The following is a 21,528-nucleotide window of genomic DNA, read 5'->3' as shown; positions in this document are numbered from 1 at the left end:
CGGTGCAGCAGATGAGTCATCAGCGGCTGTCTCATTCACTGGCTGGGCGGCAACTGGCTGCGTGGTAGCGGGCGCTTCGTTCTCTTCGGTGGTTTCCTTTTCCACGGGCAGTTCTGCGATGTCATTCTCTTTAACATGTAGAGGGGCCTTACTGGCACAGCTGGTATCCGCGGAAGAGGGAACGTCTCCCGTTGCATCGAGAACCTCAGTAACATCCATTCCTGCAAGCTTTCTTCTGGAGGCCTTGTCCTGTGCCGTAACTTGTCGGCGTATGTCACAACACATTCTTCATCTGTGTGACCAAAGCGTCGGCAGGCTTCACAACGTGGGGTTCTGCAGTTTCGACGAATGTGTCCAACCTTGTTACAGCGGAGACAAAGCGGGGGCCGGCCTGGAATCAATACAAGGCTCTGCACTCCACAAACGTGTAGCAGATGTGGAACGTCGCCCACGCCGACTCTATCGGCAAGAGTCAACACCACGTCACGATTGAGGGTACGCATTTGCTCCATTTCCGATACTCTCCAGCTTTCTATTGATATGGACTTCACTTTCCCGTAAGCCTGGAGCGCATCTCTAATGTAATCGTCTTCCAAACGCTCAGGAAGCCATAACAGCTTCATTTTTACTTCCGTGGGCTCGGGGTCAATAACGAGGCAGCGTCTACCTTTTACGGATAACTCCCCGCACGTGACTAGCTTTGATTTTGTAATTGATGATTTGCACGTCACCATCCACACGTGCGACATCTGAAATTGTCCGATGGAACTTATTTCCTTCAGGTCAATAACGTTCCGAAGGGCGTCTCTGAAGTCTTGGGCTCTGTACGGTCGACCACTTAAGTCAGCATGCAGGAAAACGGAATCTGCAACCAGCTTACCGGTAGGAACACGGGGTAACACAACACGGTAGTCATTGCTGCTGGCTGAAGCCTGAGCAGCACCTCGGCCAGGGGCCGATAAAACCTTTGGAGCGGAGAACATGAAAAAAGCGACCGTTCGGAACGCCGTCGTCTTCTTTCTCCACTCAGCCACGAGTTCGTTCCTTCGAATCGGGACAAAATCACCTCTAGTGAATGCGGTGTTCCCTTAGAAACGTGCCGTAGAAAGTTATGCTGCAGTGTATATTGGTAATTATGACCATGTAACTTACAGAAGTCGCAGTTTCACGAGCAGCGACGTACGTTTCCGCTAAATTTCTTCTGCGCACACGCAGAGCCATCTTGCGGCAAACACAGAAGAACCCCCCTCCTCGCAATGTACGGCGCTGCCCTGACATGTGGTGTGCCACTCGCCCCATGACCGCGTCCGCCTTCATGGCGCGTCAGGGCCCGGCAATCTCTGCCGATCGCGACGTTTGGCTGGCGTAGCGCGTTTGAGTAGGCGGTGCGAACGGGATGCGATAACGCTATCGCGTTCCACTCTTGAAGGCGAAGCTTAAGCGTCCTCCAATTTTTGCAACACCAGTCAGAACTTTGCCTCTGAATGTACATCGGACAGACATTCTCGCGCCTGCGGCGCTGGTGCCGAGTCAGTCATCGTCACCGGCGGCCTTTCAGCCATTTGCGCTCAACTGACTGAGCACGAGCGCCGCAGCTGCGAGACAGCATGTCCGAGACAGCGATCGCCACATCAGGCGTCGGTGCCCGCTGCTACACCTATTTTACCGCGCCGGCAGCCAGCGTCCGTGCGTAAACAAACTCGACTCCACTCCGCAATGCCGGCACGCCTAGGGACAAACGCCTACACATATGCGCTAAGAAACCACCTCCGTAGTGCCTAGGCAGAGCCATATTTTCAAGGAGCAGAAGCACCCAGACCTTCTCTCTCGCGCCCGCTCCTACAGGCGCCTGCCCACGAACGGATGTCGAACGTCTAGTCCGTTCCCCTGGTGCCTTGGCCGCGATGGTGCACTTCCTCGCCGCTTTCCTCCCTCGAGCGCGCGAGATTGAGCCGCTGTCGACGGCTCACCCGCGTAGGCTTTCACCCGCACATACAGCATGCGGGGCACGCCGACGATTTTATCGCCCTTGGATTTTATACGGAGTCTCACGGCGATGGCGACGGTAAAAACGCACCTGGAGAGTCCATATAATTGCTACTGCAATTATAAAAGCACTTAATCTAGTTTGAATAGTAAGGTGCAATGTTTACTTCATTCAAAAAGAAAACAGAAGGGTTAGTAAAACGCACAGCAAGTAAAATATTCTCGATAAAAAATGGTAAAGCCCTTTGCAAATTGAGTCGGATATTGTCAAATACGAATAAAAAGGAGGCGCACACAGAAGCAAATATTTTTCAAAGTGAACTATTTTTACCAAGTGATAGCAACCATTTTGGTTGGAGGCCCGAACTTTCTCACAAGTGATTCTCTCTCAGCAGCTACAAAGTCAACGTCAACCATCCTGATATACGCTCAGCTCGCGCACAACGCCCCAGTGTTGCGTTTCACTGTTTTGGAGAGTTTATTTCAGTTTGAATGAGGGACACCTGTATCTCGGCGTCAGCCAACACTTTGTTTTTTTAGCTCGAGCTGCTTCAAAGATGCGGCGACACGCTTCCTTTATCGTTCGTTCTTGAGTGCGTTGGCCCTTTCTGTTTTCGTCCTTTCTAGCTCCTCCTTCCACCGTGCGTTCGCCCCACGGACCATTTGACGCATTCTCTTGGTAACTTCTACGCTGGCAACTCCTCCAGCCGATGACACGGCGTCAAAGACGATTCGTTGGGCGACCAGAGATTGTTCCTTCTGATTTTCGACAAGACAGCCCTTGTTAACAGAAAATCCCCGCTCCACAGACGCATTTCCGTGCGAAAGAGATAGAATCATCTTGGCAAAAGTGAGTGGTTCCTTGTGTGAACCACAGATGCCTGCCCAAAGGGTATCCAGCCGATCCGTGCTCCTGTTAAAATTTTTCAATGCTGCTTGCACCGAGGCTAAGGAGCACACATGCTTGTAGGATCGCATTGCCCAATCAGCTTCTGCTCCGGTCATACATTGGTGTTCCATCACAACTTCGAGTGCATCAGTGAAACGCCTTTCTCCAAGCTCCAGAATCAGGGCGCACGCGGGATTCAGAGGACGATCCCCTCGTCAGCTTAAATTTCAACGGCGACCTTTCCGCAATTTTTTTGGCGCAGTTCTTTATGAAAGCGGTGCAGTCCCTTCTGAACTCAAAAATAGTACCATCTGAAAGTTTGGGGCCTTTCGGAGCACATTCTTCGTAGCAAAGCCAGGTCGATCTTGGGCGTCGCAAGAACGTTCTCATGCTGGTCCATGTCAACCTTTATCAACTTCAATGGACTGTCCGCTGCCATCATCACTTCTTTCATCACTATTCTACTCATTAGTGATCGCAGAAGATTTTCCAATGCTGTACCAAGAAATGGAAGCATAGGCGAATTCGTCTGGAACTGAGCCAGGAACAGTTGCAATTCTTCCGCGATACAAAGCATAAAAGTTAGCTTTGCAGACAACAGAGGATTGTGGATGGATGTTTCGACGACGCTGTAACTGGCGCTGGTCGGTCGCTTGTTCTCGTTTCGACATGACTCAACGTCAACCTTTAAGGTAAGGCCGGACCTCAAGATCCCTTGAAATTACTCGAACATTTTCAAGCCATCGCACAGAGCAAAAATTCAAAGGGTAAATGTTGCTCCCGGTAATGCGTGCGTATTCAGCACGTCGGGCAGGTACGCATTTAAATAAATTGTACATAGCCCGCAGAAATTCCACAAGTTGCCACCCTGTTGCCGCGTGTCCGGTTTTGAACGCGCCGTTCACTGCATGAAGGCCACAGCTCCCAACGTCGAGAATTTGGCGGCCGTCATTGGATTCACACAGTTCTTGCTTTATCTTACGGAGAAACTTCATGTTGACGTTTGGCCCGTCCATTGATATCTGAAGAATTTTCGAACGTGAGAGTCCATCAGTGGCACTTTTAAATGCGGACACCAATTCTTCAGCTCGAGTGCGCCCAAGAAAGCATGACGTCAGGTAGCGTGTCTTCACGCTACCCTCTGCATCCGACCAAAAGCGAACCAACTTGTTCATTTGCTCCTTTTGTGCAACTTTGTTTAACGATTCGTCAAACGCTAAGACGAGGTAGGAGGCTTGGTTCAGTTCCGACAATTCAAAGAAAGGTGCGAGGCCATAGACAATAGTATACCCCACCTTTGCCAAGCTGCACTTTCTTGGCAGTAGCTGATGATGGGAACATCAACGGGAACAGAGAAGCCGATGCCGCGGTAGCACGGAATGATGCGTGTGTCATGACAGCATTGAGACACCACATCACCTCAGCATTTATCACTTCTGTGTCACGTTGAAAAATATCCTCTGCCGCACGCTCGGGTTGGATGTCCGTAGCTGTGGTTGAAGAAGATGAAGGCGGCGCAGAACCTGACGCCACCGGCCCAGCTTTGGTCACAACAGCGCCCAACGGTTCACTTGCCGGCGGCGTAAGAAACGAAGCTTGCAGCAAGTTTGCAGCAAGTCGGTGCTTCTTACTTACAGCATGACTTGTCAGCACTCTTCTTACCATGTTTCTCAGCGAAAGCTGCGTTCTGCATAGCGTACAGTACGCCGCGTTCGCGTTATTTTCAACGGGCCTAACCCAGGCAGCAAACTCACAATGTTTCGGATTCGTCCAGTCCTGGACAAAAGTACACTTGGACGCGCTCATACTTCTCGCACCGAACAAAGGTTGCCTGCTGCACCACTGCTGTAACTAAACCAAGTCGGGTCAGAACGGGGTCACTAAAAGTTAGAAAACGCGACACAGTTCGATAATTTATATCTCTGCCAGCATCGGCAGCGTTATGGCAGGGCGCGAAGCTATTAGCCCCGAGAACGAACGCGAGCGGCGCTGCGAGCGCCGCTCGCGTGACGTCAGGGCACGGACTCGCGCCTGTCGTCTGCTACAGTTCGGGCGTTGTCCGGGCGCTTTCTGCGGTGTTTTCGTTTGTTCGCCCTCGTTCTCTCTGCTTGTATACTTATGGTGGTCGTCTCAAATATATTTTTACGATGTCTTCCTTTGCGAACATTTACTCAAAGAGCTAATTTCTTAGACAACAATGCATCTCTCGATGGCAACGCTACAGTGCCAGCCGAAGCGACGCAGACCAGCCCATTGCGGGTTTTTCATACGCGGATAGACAATCGCAAAAGCATAGCCTATAGGAATCCAGTTATGATACCATACCTGCCGCGGTGCAACAAGTATGTCACAAAGCTGGCTATATATGAATTCTACATCAGTTACATTGATTTTATTCCGCTAAAACAGGTTTGCTCACAACGAGTAGTTCACGGTATAATATCGAATTTTTGCATTTCCTCACAGAAACGCTCGGCAATAGCACGGGGACTTAACTAATACTGGAGCTTAGATTCTACACGCCTCACTTGCTTCTTTAACTGCTTATTGTCAACATTAGGTGTGTCTTCACGTGTTCATTTTTTTTAAGCGGCGGAAATTTGAAGTAAAGTTAATGAAGGCTTACAGCTATTTACAGAGTACAAATAGGAATGTACCAATATATTGCTACAGGGTAGTATTCCCAATGACGAAGAGCCGAGCTGGAAGAAGACGAAGACGACGATTGGAAGCTAGCGCGGGCTGTTGCCTCTTGGTCAACTGTGGCGCGTATTGCCTTGTAAATATACTTGTAAATAGCTTTTCGTCGGTGTCTTCCTACGTAACATATTTGGTGGAGGTGGACGTTCCCTGTACCTCGTCACGGAGCTTCGCAGTGGACGGTACGTCGAGCCTACCTTCATGGCTCCCGGCGACGCCAACCCGACTCCACCGGCTCCGACACCTGCTGCCACTTCGACAACCTACATCACCCTCTCCGCTCCCCGTGACCCTGGCGTATTCTCGGCAAAAGATGGGGAAGACGTCGAGGACTGGATCAGCCTTTACGAACACGTCAGCCGCAATAACCGGTGGGACCCAACTATCATGCTCGCCAACGTCGTCTTTTACCTCGGTGGCACACCTCGAGTTTGGTATCGGGCGCACGAAGATGAGCTGACCAGTTGGGATTCGCTTAAGCAAAAGCTTTGAGACTTGTTCGGCAACCCCTACGGTCACCAACTTGCCGCGCAGAAGGCGCTTTCCGGTCGTGTGCAGACGTCAACGGAGCCCTACGTCACGTACATTCAGGACGTCTTGGCTCTATGCCGCAAAGTCGACGCACACATGACTGAGTCCGACAAGGTCTCCCACATCCTCAAAGGCATTGCCGATGACGCCTTCAACTTGCTCGTATTTAACAACGTCGCGACGGTGGATGCTGTTATAAAAGAGTGCCGCCGCCTGGAACTCGCTAAAAGCAGACGTATCGATCAGCAGTTTGCCCGTTTGCCCAACACCCCAGCGACATCTTCCTGTGCCGACGCTCCTCGTCCCAACAACACTGGCGATATTACCAAGATCGTCCGGCGTCAGATTGAGGCCGCCTATCCGGCTGCCTTCGACTCCAGCCCCACCAACGCACCTGCAGTCACGGTTTCCCTGATCCAGGCAGTTGTCCGCCAGGAGTTGGGAAACATGGGCCTTCACACCATCTGCTCGGCCCATCGCCCTGATACCCATCCAGCTTCTTCGATTCCACCCCGTCCCGCATCTTCTTACCCACCACGTTTCCGCAACCCAGCTGAATGGCGCACTGCTGACGACAAGCCCATTTGTTTTCACTGCCGTCGCATCGGGCACATTTCTCGATACTGTCAAAGTCGCTGGAGTTCCCCGACCCGGTCTACTTATACCGCCTACTCTCGCCCCCCAGGTGGCCCTTCTCGTCCCTATGCCGCACGCTTCGATAATGCCGCCTCTGATTCCCCTGCGCCGAACCGCCCCTATTTTCGTTCACCTTCGCCCCAACGACGACAATCTCGCTCTCCCCAGCCCCGTCGCTCCTTTTCGCCGACTCCCTTCGGACGCCGCTCCCAGCCGGAAAACTAAATGATGCAGCACCTAGAGGTGACGCTGCATTGCTCCCTTTGCCGCCAAATCCTCCACTGACGTTGCCCACTCATCTGAACCTTCTTGACGTGCAAGTTGACGGTGTTCCTTTATCTGCTCTTATAGACACTGGGGCGCATTTGTCGGTAATGGGCGCGGACTTTCGTACCCGCCTGAAAAAAATAATCACGCCCGCCACGACGCCTGTTGTCCGTGTCACCGATGGCGGAACAGCCCCCGTAATTGGTATGTGTGCCGCCCGCGTCTCTTTCGCCGATCGCTCCACTACCGTGCTATTCACAGTCATCGCTCGCTGTCCCCACGACATCATCCTCGGCCTCGACTTCCTCTCCGCACATTCTGCTCTAATCGATTGCTCCGCCAGTACTCTCCGCCTCGACCTGCCTGTTCTGGATCCCGCTGAACAACACCTTCCTCGCCTCAGTTCCGTCGACTTTGTTCGCTTGCCACCTTCGGCACTGACTTACGTTGACTTCGTGTCATCCCCACCAGTGCCCGACGGGCACTACATCGCGGATCCTATGCAAGACGTCCTCCTTACACACGGGATCACACTACCTCATACTATTTTATCTATTACGGCGAATTGCGTCTGCCTGCCAGTGGTCAATTTTGCCTTGACGACACAAGTGCTGCCACGCGGGATGTCTCTGGCCCAATTTTGCTCATTCGAGGATCACTCTGTAGCATCGATTTCAGTAGACGACAATTCAACCGATCCTCCTCTACCATCGCAGTCGGCAACTTGTAGTACCATCGCCAACTTACAGAAAATGATTGCACCCGACATGCCGTCCGAGCACGCTCGTGCGCTCTACCGCGTTCTGATTTCCTACCAAGATATTTTTGACTTTAACGATCGTTCTTTGGCCCAAACAACAGCTGTTAAACATCGCATTAATACCAGAGATGCCCCTCCTATTCATCGCCGCCCGTATCGAGTATCACCAGCTGAGCGTCAAGTGATTCACACCGAAGTTCGCAAAATGCTTGCCAAGAACATTATTGAACCGTCATGTAGTCCATGGGCGTCACCGGTTGTGCTGGTAAAAAAGAAGGATGGCTCATGGCGCTTTTGCGTGGATTATCGGCACCTTACCAGGGTTACCAAAAAGGACGTGTATCCCCTACCTCGGATTGATGACGCCCTTGACTGCCTCCACGGTGCTCGCTATTTCTCCTCTATTGACCTTCGCTCTGGCTATTGGCAGATTGCCGTGGACGATCTCGACCGTGAGAAGACTGCCTTTGTAACACCCGACGGTCTTTATCAATTCAAGGTGATGCCGTTCGGCCTATGTAACGCTCCTGCCACTTTTGAACGCATGATGGACTCCCTTCTTCACGGTTTCAAATGGTCCACGTGCCTGTGCTACTTGGACGACGTTATAGTATTCTCCCCAACATTCGCTACGCACCTCGAGCGCCTCTCAGCAGTCCTGGACGTTTTTCGGCGAGCCGGTCTGCAACTCAACGCATCGAAGTGCCAATTCGGCCGTCGCCAGATTACTGTCCTTCGACATCTCGTTGACGCGAACGGCGTGCAACCGGACCCAGGCAAGATCCATGCTGTTACGCACTTCCCTGTTCCGAAGTGTGTCAAGGATGTGCGCAGCTTCATCGGCCTTTGCTCATACTTCCGCCGTTTCGTCAAAAATTTCGCGGCCATAGCACGATCACTAACCGAGCTTTTGAAAAAAGACGCCCCTTTCCAGTGGGGCGATAACGAGGCCTCTGCATTCTCGCTTCTCATCGATCTTCCCACAACGCCTCCCGTTCTGGCCCATTTCGATCCTTCTGCGCCTACCGAAGTCCGTACTGATGCTGGCGGTCACGGAATTGGCGCAGTACTGGCACAACGCCAGCGTGGCCACGACTGTGTTATCGCTTACGCCAGCAGGCTCCCCTCGCCCGCAGAGCGCAACTATTCCATCACTGAGCGTGAGTGTCTGGCCCTAGTTTGGGCGGTTGCGAAGTTCCGCCCATACTTATATGGCCGACCCTTTTCCGTTATCACAGACCATCACGCGCTTTGTTGGTTATGCTCATTGAAAGCCCCTTCAGGAAGACTTGGTCGCTGGGCCTTACGCCTCCAAGAATATTCGTTCTCTGTCACCTACAAATCTGGCCGACTACACAAGGACGCTGACTGCCTGTCTCGCTACCTGGTAGACGAGCCTGACGATGCCGACAGTAGTATCGCCGACGGCATTTTCTCTGTGTCTGCCTTCGCTAACATCGCCGATGAGCAGTACCGAGACCTATCGCTGCGAGTACTCATCGAGCGTCTGCGCTCTACACCTACCGACGCATCCGTTTGCCGATATGTCCTCCAGGGCGGCATTCTGTACCGAAGGAGCTTCCTCCCTGATGGCCCTGATCTTCTTCTTGTCGTGCCAAAACATCTACGACAGACTGTGCTCTTTCAGATGCATGACGCACCCACTGCAGGACATCTTGGCGTAACCCGCACGTACAACCGCGTCCGCCGCCGCTTTTATTGGCCTGGTCTTGCTCGCTCCGTCCGACGCTATGTTGCTGCCTGTGATCCCTGCCAGCGTCGGAAGACGCCTCAGGTGCTACCTTCCGGTCATCTCCAGCCGATCACCGTCCCTGTGGAACCGTTTTTTCGTGTTGGATTAGACCTCCTCGGTCCCTTTCCCACGTCATCCTCTGGGAACAAATGGGTAGCCGTCGCAACTGATTACGCCACCCAATACGCTATCACGCGGGCTCTACCTACCAGTTGCGCCACTGACGTCGCGGACTTTCTCTTGCGTGACATTATCTTAGTGCATGGCGCCCCGCGACAGCTGCTTACTGACCGTGGTCGTAACTTCCTCTCGAAAGTTATCGTCGACATTGTGCGTTCCTGCTCTATTCAACACAAGCTGACTACCTCATACCATCCTCAAACCAATGGCCTGACAGAGCGCTTAAACCGTACTCTTACCGACATGCTGTCCAAGTACGTTTCGAAGGACCACCACGACTGGGACGTTGCCCTTCCTTACGTCACCTTTGCTTACAATTCTTCCCGGCACGACACCGCCGGATTTTCTCCATTTTATCTACTCTACGGTCGCGAACCGACCTTGCCCCTTGACACGGTACTTCCTCCTGCTGCGACCTCAACAACCGAGTGTGCGCGCGACGCCATCGCCCTCGCCGATCATGCCCGCCAGCTTGCCTGTGCTCGACTGACGGACTCACAAACCACGCAGCAGTGTCAGTACAACGCCCGCCACCGTGACGTACAGTTTTTGCCTGGTGCACTCGTGCTCCTGTTGTCGCCCTGTCGTCACGTTGGACTTTCCGAAAAGCTCCTTTCGCGATACACAGGGCCCTACCACGTGCTGCGCCAGGTGACGCCTGTGACTTATGAAATTGCTCCTGTGAGCTCAACCTCGTCATCTACTCTGGTGTCTAGTGATGTCGTGCACGTCAGTAGGCTCAAGAGCTACTACACTGCTTCAGAGTCCAGCCTTTAGTCGCTCCGGGACGGCGCTTTTGCCGCCGGGGGTAGTGCTACGGGGTAGTATTCCCAATGACGAAGAGCCGAGCAGGAAGAAGACGAAGACGACAATTGGAAGCTAGCGCGGGCTGTTGCCTCTTGGTAAACTGCGGCGTATTGCCTTGTAAATATACTTGTAAATAGCTTTTCGTCGGTGTCTTCCTACGTAACAATATATTCCCTTTTCCGTGCTACATGTTCAACTCGCCTCTTTAGAGCGCATTTGTTAATGATTAATAATGTATGTTATGTTCCTCTTTTTTGTCTATGTTACCAAGTGTATATCATTTATTTATTTCAATGCCACAGTGTGTTTTGCATTGTTATTGTGGAAATATTTCACTGCCCTTTCATATATTGTATAACTGCAATGTTTTATGGCCACTGTATAAATGTAATTTATATGGCGCTTGATGTGTTACTCCATGCAGCCATATTGTACCTAAGGGGGTGAGGTTACCTCAAGCCGCGTCTGTGCGGCTTTTTTCCCTCATCCATCTCCATTTACCACTCCTCTGTAAATGCGTGTGTGTAAATGGAAATTAATAAATCAAATCAAATCAAACTCACTTGAGAAATTTACTGGTGCTTGTTGCTTGAGGAATATACATGACGAATCTGTTTGGTGAACTTACACAGGCTGCTCGGCCCAATTTTTTTAGTGAAGTATGCCTGCTGAACCGCATAGCTGCAGCCAGAAAGAAGTCGAAGCGTCAATGACTAGTAGTATGGGACATATTGAAGATATCGAAATTCCCCCGGTGGATGGTCAGGAATCAAGTGAAAGTATATGCAAGGCTTGTGGTGCTTTCTTTATGAATGTTTGCGATTGGATTGGAGCAAACTTCATTTAGCCTGCAAGGTTCTCTTTTATGTACCGACGAAGCGAATAGTTATCCGTTTGTATAATTAAATAACGCTGGATCGAGACATGGTGAGACAGAAGGTGCTTGAATTTTCCTTTTGTAGGCAATCTAAGCTGCGGTGTAGTAGCTCGAGAATACTTTAGCCATTCCAGTTGGCGCTTTAAAAAATGCTTTATGGTTTTAATTCGAAGTTGTAGTGACTGATGGGTTTCGCGAACATAGTGTGCCTTGCCATACGGACAGTCGATTGCTACCGTTACGTGATCAGGGGTGTGCCATAAACTCGATAAAGGCTACTGAGGGCCACTATGAAACATTTCGTCACTTTCAATTGAGTGGCTCTCGGTCTTAACAACGAAACTTTTCTCTCAGGTGATTGCTACTATGGTGTTTGTGAATTAACTATGTAAATACTCTACATGACGCGCCGTCGTGTTAGCAGCCATGAGCAATTCGTTTTTTGGAGGCCTGTTTCAGAGGGGGGATGAAAGTAGCAGCAAACTTTTTCATAAGAAATGCGCGCCTAACTATTTTTTTACGCATTAATGAATGGCCATATTTGAATAGAACAACACACCAGAGTAATAGGAATCATGATGACAGCTTCGCTGGGCAGTGTCTTTCTAACATCGCATAACATTTTGACGCCAATTACCAAATTTTTCTTCCATGTAAAATGCAATGCCTCTCATAGCTAAATACTAAAGGAATGTTAAGTGTTTAGCGAAGCATCATACACAACTTCGCACGTTGAATTTGCAGATATTCTTTTTTTAGTCAAAATTTACCGATAGACACGGCGCATATATGCATTGCAAAACCTAGCAGACCCCTTTAACGCTACTTAGCTTGCGATATCCCAGCCGCAAAGTTTCTCGACTCACACGCTTTTGAAGAAGAAACTGTGGTTAAGGTATGGCAGCTGAAAGAAGCCGGCGTGTTCTTCAATACGTACGGCTCGAGCCACCCATACCCCAAGCATACACGAAGGGAACGAGCGCGCGCGGCAGCCGAGCGAGCCGAAGCGAGCGGCGTCCTGGCCGTGATGTCACTCGCGAGAGGGCGCCACTCCTGATTCTCGCCGCTAATAGTCGCCCTCTGCTTTGGTGCCTGCGTCCCGCGCGTGCCACCCCTCGAGGTAGAAGTGGACGCTTCCATCAAAGCATTGCGCAGGAAAAGTTCATTTAAGACTCGTACTGGAAAGCGGAGGCGTAGCGACAACTTTCTGTGGCTCTGCAGGGAAAGCTACGGTGGCAAAGCGCGCGCAAGTGAGCGCTTCTGAAGAGTCTTGCGTTTTCATCCATGTTCGTTTAAGCTGGGAAAGAGAAAACACACACCTTATTAGAAACAGTTAAATAAGACAAAACACACCACTGAACGTAAAAGGTTACTTATTTTGCGGCTTTTCCCTTCCCCGTCTGGACAAAAGGGAACCGCCGCTCGTGGAAGCAGCGTCGATTCAGTGTCTTCGCCGAGCAACCGAAAGCACTGTCAAGCGCTGACGGACTAGTTGGCGCGGTGATACATGGGCAGAAGCTCCGCCCCCGTAGCTTTCCCTTCATAGCCACAGAAAGTTGTCCGCGAGTTTATAGTCTCTCTCGCAACGCTTTCTGCCACCTCGCTGGAGCTTTCTCGTCTGGGAAACAACAAGTGAAGGGGGGGGGGGGGACGCCAACGACCGTCGAAAAACTTGATTGCGCGCCTTGCGCAGCCCGTTCTCTGCATTACGCGGCGCCGGGAAGTGTCTGCATAATTTCGACTCGCTTGGAAATTCGAAGCGCTGCGCTTTTTGCCGCTTTCCTGGCACGTTCTCGAGAAAGTACAGTGCGAAAGGCCGGCGATGGCTGTGGAGAAAATGCGCTTCGTACGAATCGTATAAAGTGCGTCCTGTCTGTTACTCGAGCCAGCATTATAGCGACTTTCGTTCCCTTTCAATAATATTACAGCTAATTTTCCCTGAGAAAGGCACAAATTCCCTGAGTTCTCCCTGAGTTTTTCCAGACTATACAAATTCCCTGAGAATTCCCAGTTTTCCCGGTTGGTAAACACCCTGAAAAAGTATGTGGATCGTCGTCGCGCAACTAAATGTCCTCAGTTTCAGCAAGGCGATCTGGTTAGGGTACGTACTTCACGGAAATCTGGTCCTAAATACTCCGGTCCGTTTAATATTTACCGCAAAGTAAGTCGAAGTACTTTCCAGCTTGAAAATGGCAAGCGTTGGAACGCGTCTAAACTGGTGAAGTACTCGGTACGTCAGGGTGAAACAAATGAACAATGACGGGACATCCTTTGACGATAGTTTTCCACCTTTTCTTCCAGTTCCTACTGGTACTCATTTTCCTGCTGCAACCCCTTCTTTGCAACCACCTTTCTCACCACCACCACTGGCTTCACCCCGTGCAGAAAAGTCTCCTGAACGTCCGTGCAACACTTCTCCCCAAGACACTGCCCCTGAAGGCATTCAGGTCTCTGACCCACCTTTCAGTCCCGGTACGAGTAACACTTCTGCTGTTCCTCCTCTACAACCTGAACCAGTCCTCCGTAGGTCTACACGCCATAGACAACCTCTGGAAGTTTTAAGGATTATGTTTCCAAGTATCTTGTTGCCTAGGGTTACTGTCCACAGATGTTTCAACACTCCCATGCGAATTCGGCTCTTAACGCCAAAAGTATTTCCTTTCATGTTCGTTAGGTGAATAGGACATATGTAGTATCCTTCAAATGGGGGGATTTCTGGCAGCATAAACAGTGCTATACGCACGCTGTACTTACTGCTATACTGCAGATTTATCAGTGGATCCTAGTTGTAGGAACACTTTTCTTCATTTCTTAGCATCCCCGCAAAAGGGATACCGTGCATTTCTTGTATGTTACGTTTCTTGCAGCATAAACATGTATGCACATTTTCACTACGGTAGTAGCAATCATACTAATTTGTCTTTCATGCCGAAAAGTTTTTAACATTAAAAGTCGTTAGCGTTCTTACGGGGGGGGGAGGGGGACTATGGAGTGTAAAGTGCTTTTACACACAATGCCCAATCCACGACAGCCACAGAGACTGTCTCGAGTCAGGCTCAGGGCGAATGAGCCACCCATCAGTGCTGTCCCAGGGGGCACACAGATGTTTGTTACTGCATACTTCTGTACTTCGTGAATTTTTTATGTGTTATCTGTGTGTGCAACGCTGCATCTCATCGTCCTCCCAAGACGGGTACTGAAACTGCAGAACTGGAGCGCAATAATTCATATTCAGTTTTCATGTCGTGCGTTTTTTTTAATGGGGAAGCCAAAGATATCATTTTCCATTTTGTAAAGATGTCATCACTAATCATGTGTATTACAGTGCTAACATGTGTTCTTTGACTCGTGACTTACTTTTGTTGCAAGGAGAGCGAGTAGAGCATTTTTCCTTTCAAGGGAGAGGTGATGTGGTATCCTGTGTTAACTTCTGGTTTCAGTTTTGGGTCTTTACATCAGGGCGCCACTCAGCGCCAAACGCTGTAAGTTGCCTCCTGTAAGTTGCTTCCTCAGAAATAAACATTCATTCTTTGTCTGGTCCCCGACAGAAGCAGTCCGGCTCTTTCTTGCGGCGCTGCGTGCCCCGGCCGTTTAGGCCTCATGCCGTAATCCTTTCATCCGGCCGCCCTGCCGAAGCTACAACAGTTCCGTCGAAGGTTACATCTTTGAGTAGTAGACGGCGCATTGGCTCTACCTCATCTGCCAGTCACGGGACAAACTTGGCATAGTATTCAACTTGCCCTAAAAAAGAGCATAGCGTGGCTGCATCTGCAGGCGCAGGAGCCTTAACGATCGCATCAACCTTGTTCTGGAGCTGTGCTATACCCTCTGCGCTGACCCGATGTCCTAAGAAAGACAGCTCCGATGTTTTAAATACGCATTTCTCGTAAAGCTTGAGCCCAGCTACCGCTATTCGTTCAAGGACTTGCTTCAGGTTCCGTGTGTGTTTGCTCTCAGTCTTCCCCAAAATGATTATGTCGTCCAAGTAGCACAAGACCCCTTTGCAGCCGGTGCTGACGCCAGCCCCAAGCAAATCCTCTTGAACCTGAAAAAGCCCTCATGCGTAATGAACGCAGTTAGGGTTCTGCTTTCTGGGTGGAGCACAACTTGATAGTAGGCCGACGCCAGATCCACCTTGGAAAAGCAGCGTGCTTTGTTGCGGGCATGGAGCAGTTCCTCCGTCTGAGGCAATGGAAAGCTGTCTGCTACTACAGCTGTGTTAGGCTCTCGTAGATCGACGCACAGTCAAGTGCTACTGTCTGCCTTGCGAGCTGCTACAATTGGAGAGACCCACTCAGAGGCGTTAATTCTCTCAATAACATCTGCTGCAAGTAGCTTCTTGATCTCGACGGAGACCGACTGGCGGACAGAGAATGGTAGGGGCCTTAGCTTCTGCGAGACCGGTGTGACCAAGTTTTTCATTGTGACCTTATGTTGCACGTCCTTCAGTCCTAGGCCAAACGTTTTTCAGCGCTATGTGGACGACTGTCTTTGTCTGATTCGGCGTAGCGCTTTGGATTCATTCACTGCGCACCTAAACAGTCAGGAAAAGGCCATCCAATTCACAGTTGAGACAGAGGTGTACAGCAGACTCCCTTCTTTAGACGTACTTGTCACCAGACGCGATCGACGGCTCTCGTTCAGTGTATACCGTAAGGACACACACACTGGCCACTACCTGAACTTTCAATCCGTTCATCCTGACGCTCACAAAAGGTCAGGTGCTGCCTCAGTGCTCAACCGTATGAACTGCATTTGCACCACAGCAGAAAGTCGTTCCACTGACTTGGACCACGTGCGATGTGATCTCTCGGCAAGTGGCTATCCCACATCCTTTTTGAGTGCTGTGGAACGCCGTCTGTCCAATCCAGCTTGTACGGATAATCCCCAACCAAGAAAGCGTGCTGCCATACCTGATGCTCCAGGGATAAGCGAAACCTTCTCTCGCATTCTACGCAGTTATGACGTTGAGGTGGCGCATGTGCCCGTGGCAAGCACTCGTAGGCGGTAAGGACAGGCTTCCGAGAGAATCGTTTCCTGGCGTGGTCTATAAGATACCCTGCGCAGATTGTGACTACGCGTACATAGGTGAATGGGGCAACTTCAAACGGAGACTGAGGCAGCATCAGAAGGATGTCGAAAAGAAACGTACAGTTTCGAACGCCCTTGCTCAGCACACGGATGCAATGGACCACAAGATTGACTGGGATCGCTCGAGAGTTATCGGCCAAGAAAGAAACCTGAAATCGTGGCTGTATCTGGAATCGCTGTAGATACAAAAAACACGTCACAGGCTCAATCGAAATGAGGGAACCGTCCCCCCGTCATACACGTGCTGCTTACGTCACATTCTGAAGTATGCATAAGCTTCTATGAACATTCCGTCATCCCATTGTGAACAAGGCTTCCGTAGCGAAGCCAAAACGTCTTTTAGATTTATTCATTTTTTAGCACTTCTGTTGGTCGGTGTCCATCGTTTCATTACTTTATGCTTCATCCTGACCAGACCGGCTTCCATCGAACCCTCGATTTTACCAGACTTGAGCGTGAAATACGCAGAGAACAGGAATTTCCCTGGGTGAGAAGTCCAGCAGCGTGAGGTGGGAACTTGTCAGCTGTGCTTCGTGGCTAAACAGGCTTTGGAATAGATGCTCCCCCATAATGGACACGGCCAAGCCTTTGTCAACCAGGAATGTCATGGCATGCGTGTGCGTCGTCGCGATAACTGGCGCTACCTTGACATCGATGTAGACGCTGGTGTGCTTTTCCGTCCGGACCCCCAAAATTCTATTGACACTTGCAGCATCTTCTTCCGGTGTGATTTCGTGGACCTTGGCAGAGTGCCATTCTCGTGTGCAGCAGGAGCATCGACAAGCTCTCCGAAAGTGACTGCGGCGTCCCCAGGCAAAGCATGAAAGCATGTGCAACCACGACCAGGACATGCTGATGGCAAGCAACTTGCAGCGCCACAGTTTTCGCAGACAGTTGCAGTTCTGGTGCCCAGGGGAATGGCGGCGGTGGCATTCAGATCAGGCGCGGATGCGGTATGCGTGCGTGAGCTGAAGCGGTGGTGACTCGGGGAGCATGTGCCATTATCGGGGTGTTCCTCTTGTCGGCCCTGTCCGGTTAGATTGTCCCGTAACTGCTGTTGATTTCGGTGCACTGGACTGGTGAAGGCCTCGGATTCACGTTGCGTCTGCTCACGCAGAAGTGCTGTCTGGACAGGATGATCAAACGTCAGTTTGTCACCCTCGAGTAGCAATCTCTCCCGGAGCTGCGGGCACGTGACACCAGCTAGAAACTGCTCACACGTGTGTTCGTCGGCTTGAGTGGCGAAATCGCGAAGAGCTGCCAACTCGCGAAGTGCGATAGCGAAGTCTGTGACAGGTTGCCCCTGCAGTTGGTGACACTCATGAAATCGATGGCGTTGAAGGCGAATGTTGCAAGGTATGGCGAAATGCCTTGTTAGCATCTCGAGGGCCCTGTCGTACTCATTGGGTAAGCGTGGGGCTTCTGCGGTTGTGTCGTGCGGCAGCATCTGCGTCCCGGCAGTTGTGGCGGTTTCCATGACGGTGGCTGCATGTGACGTGAGCGTGGCAGCAGCTGCGGCGCTCGGTTGCTCTATCTTGGTTTGCAGCGTACTCGGCGGAAGCGCGTCGAAAATTCGCTGTCCTTCGGTCCCCAGACAGTGCAGCAAAAGAGCTCGGCGGCGGAGAATTCGGTCGCTCTGGACGCCAGTAAAATGTCTCAAATAGGCGTATCCAGCGGGGCCATGGTACAGCCGGTGTGCCAGGGGTGTCGATGAATGGGGGCGGTGGCGAAACCCCAGTGGAAAACATACTCTTCGCCAAATTGTCGGGACGCTAGCCCAGCGACACGGAGGCTACACTACTGCCGGTTCCATGCCGATAACAACCTTTATTCCGGTGAACATAACTTATATAAAAGTGCTGAGGCACCATCAATCGCATGTGACCTGCGTCACGTCGGCAGTACCATCTGTTGTGAAGGCACGACACTACAGCTTTCATTCGTAAACCCAATTGATGTCCCGACGGATGTGAGCCCAACCTTTATTTATTGGTTGAATCAATCTTCCTAATTTATTTTTTCATTTCATCCATAGCTTCGACAAACTTAGAGGTCATTTCTATAAGGACCTTTGATGTCTCTATAATGCTACCTGGTGCCTTTTTCACCAAGGCTTTAGCAATATCCAACAGAGCAGCAGTCTTGCCAGCCGCCAACTTGTGACACTATAGGTTCAGCACTGCCACGCCCCGTGACTTCTGCAGCACCAGTCAGAACTTTGCCTCTGAAGGTACGTCGGACAGACTTTCTCACACCTGCGGCACTGGTGCAGAGTCAGTCATTGTCACCGGCGGCCTTTCAGCCACTTGCGGTCAACCGCGGTTGCTACGGTGCTCTGCCTTCTAGATTTTCAATATATGTGGCCCGGGCTCTACTATGGTCCCTACTGCTCCCACAGAAACATGTGTGATGTTATTTAAAAGGTACATCGCCGTAAGGCGTGAGAAAGCTATGATCCGCCACGACTCACTTAGCACAAGCGCCGCAGGTGCGGGACACTCTGTCTGACACAGCGGTCGCCAAGTCGGGCGTCAGTGTCCGTGCTGCTTCACCTATTTTACCACGCCGGCAGCCAGTGCCCGAGTGTAAACAAACTCGACCCCACTCCGTAATGCCGGCATGCCTGGGACAAACGCCCACCACACGTGCTAAGAAACTTCTTCCATAGTGCCTAGGCAGAGTCATACATTCAAGTAGCAAAAGCCACCAGATTTTCCCTCTAGCGCCCGCTCTTACTCGCGCCTGCATACAAACGGCTGGCGATCCCTCAAATGAACGTCTCGTGGCGGTAGACTAGGTTACACCAGCGCCTGGTTACACGTACAACATGGAGGTATGCACATGGAGGAACCTACGGCACCTAGGCTAGAAGTGCGTACTAGGTGGTCATTTTTCAAATGCCGATAGCATTATCATAACGCGGATTTAGGGTCGTACTCGATTCTAGCACGTGTGCAATGTTTGGACCCGTTTTATCAGAAAAAAGGTGCACATTAGATTGGAGTAAATACGGTAGATCCCGTTCCACCGAATGCAAACCTGCTGTTTGTACATCACAAATGTCGAACACAGATAAAATTCTAGTAAGGTCGTAATATTATCAACGGAAATACCTGCAACCCGCTCAAAGGCACAAACACTGTTCTCTTCAATGCAGGTTTCCATAATGATAAATAAGTCTGCTTGCGGTACCGAATAAAATTAATCTGCTATATCTACCGAGAACGCACACCCACCCCTTTGGAAACCTAGGAAGAACTGCGCGACGTCATCCAAATTTTTTGCAACAAACGGATCTTCCAGCATAAGCGATTTTAGTTGCTTTAAAGGAAGCCGGCTTACAAGTTGTTGCAAGTTGGATCTCGTTCACTAACAATACACTGGAATGGCGTCTCTGGCTTGCGTGTTTTCACGCTAAAAAACACTGACAGCACACCCAGGCTTGTATCATTAACTGCTCTAGACAGTCTTAAAAGTTCAAGGTCTTTGCACAGCAACGTGGCCTTGGCTTGTACTGCATTCTCTTGGATCTTTGCTGGCTTGAAGTTCTTTCCAATTGCAAGTGCAGCTTGCTGCCAGTGTGTATTAATAAATACAGAATAATGAGGATTTCATGCAGCAGTATTCCTAAACATTTGTTCTCGTACTCTCTTAATCACTCAAAATCAGTTTCCCTCCACTCCCAGAAATATCTTGGTGAGCACATTTCTAATAACTTACCATTGCATGAGCATATTCATTGCATAGTTAACAATGTAAACTCCATGCTTGGTTTTTTAAATCATAACTTTTCTTCAGTCCTATCTCACTAAAACTAATGCTCTCCAAAACATTAGTTAAATTCAAACTAGAATACGCATAATCAATCTGGGATCCCTCGTCGTCAGTGCTCATTTTGTCTCTTGAGGCAAGAATGCTCTGTTTACTGCACCATCTTACATCTCATAACGTATCGATCATCGTTTTAAAGTTCAAGTGCTGAGCTGCTACACCACTTGTACTTCCATTCATTCATGCCAAAGACGTCATCGGAATGGAATCACCTTCCTGCTTCCATCACCAGCAACCCAGATCAATCTTGTGGGGATGCGCGACCCTCGCGCCTCCCATGATGTTTTTCCCGCATAGCGCGTCTCCTGTAGTGCGGCTTCGCCGCACATGCGGCGGTCGGAATGGTACAGGCGCAGTCCGAGAGATGGCGCGAGTGTTGCGTGGCTAACGCCGCGAGGTTACTTGGGCGCCGAAAGGAAGGCGCTTGCTCTCTTTGGGTTCGGGAAGCGAGCGGGTCCGACGTGCCGACCCGCGCGCCGACCGATGCTTCGGCGAGACCGTCTCGCGTGGCCGCCTTCGAACGTGCCACGATTCGCGTGACTATACACGCGAACGACCAGGCGTTGGGATCCAGCATGGGGCGAACATATTCGCTCGCTTCCGGTCGCGGTGAGTCGGACTTCTAGATTTGTCGCGCGCCCATCGGCATGTTTTGTGGATAGCAACTCGGCTAGCAGGCATTGATGTATGAAAGGTGCAATAAATGCCCTTGTGATCGTTTGTACTACTGTGTTGTCGTTCCTTTGTCCCAAGAGTACGGTGTGAGATATCCCACATCAGACCCCACAATCTGCATTGAAGACTTACACCCCTGTCAAGCTGGCAAGTTAAGTGCACTTACTGAGAGTGTTACTCAGTTTAAGTGAACTTTGCCAAATTTAAATGTCACAAGTCTAGTGTAATTGGCGAAGAGTGCACACCGGTCGGAGTGCGTTCACGGAACGCACTTTTCTGGCTGAGTGCATAGCCTCGCCGCCAGCGGCTTGAATGGTACAAAATATAATGCATAAACAAAGGACACAAGTTCATTTTAGAACTTGAACAGCTTTTAACAAAATAATCAGAACAGAACTCGCTCATACAGTATTCTGTTTTAGCAGGATCAAATGCAGTCTTGTCGCACGCCACCATGGGCACTATTCTCGACACGCATGGCGGCTGCACGGCCGCCATTATCCGCCATGTTGACTCTCTCATTGGCTGTGGCGAGCTCACGTGCC

At 50.6% G+C, this 21,528-nt stretch overlaps 1 protein-coding gene and 1 pseudogene across 6 annotated transcripts in view; both read right to left on the bottom strand.

Annotated features, from left to right (window-relative positions):
- The window catches only part of LOC139059015 (endoplasmic reticulum aminopeptidase 2-like), a 202,543-nt gene that overhangs the window by 138,068 nt on the left and 42,947 nt on the right, over positions 1-21,528 (bottom strand). The gene's annotated exons all lie outside the window — the stretch shown is intronic.
- LOC139059438 (uncharacterized) lies at positions 3,556-4,540 on the bottom strand (annotated as a pseudogene).

The sequence above is a fragment of the Dermacentor albipictus genome, chromosome 4, assembly GCF_038994185.2.
Source record: "Dermacentor albipictus isolate Rhodes 1998 colony chromosome 4, USDA_Dalb.pri_finalv2, whole genome shotgun sequence".
NCBI lineage: Eukaryota > Metazoa > Arthropoda > Arachnida > Ixodida > Ixodidae > Dermacentor > Dermacentor albipictus.
This window is presented reverse-complemented; position numbering and strand designations above follow the sequence as displayed.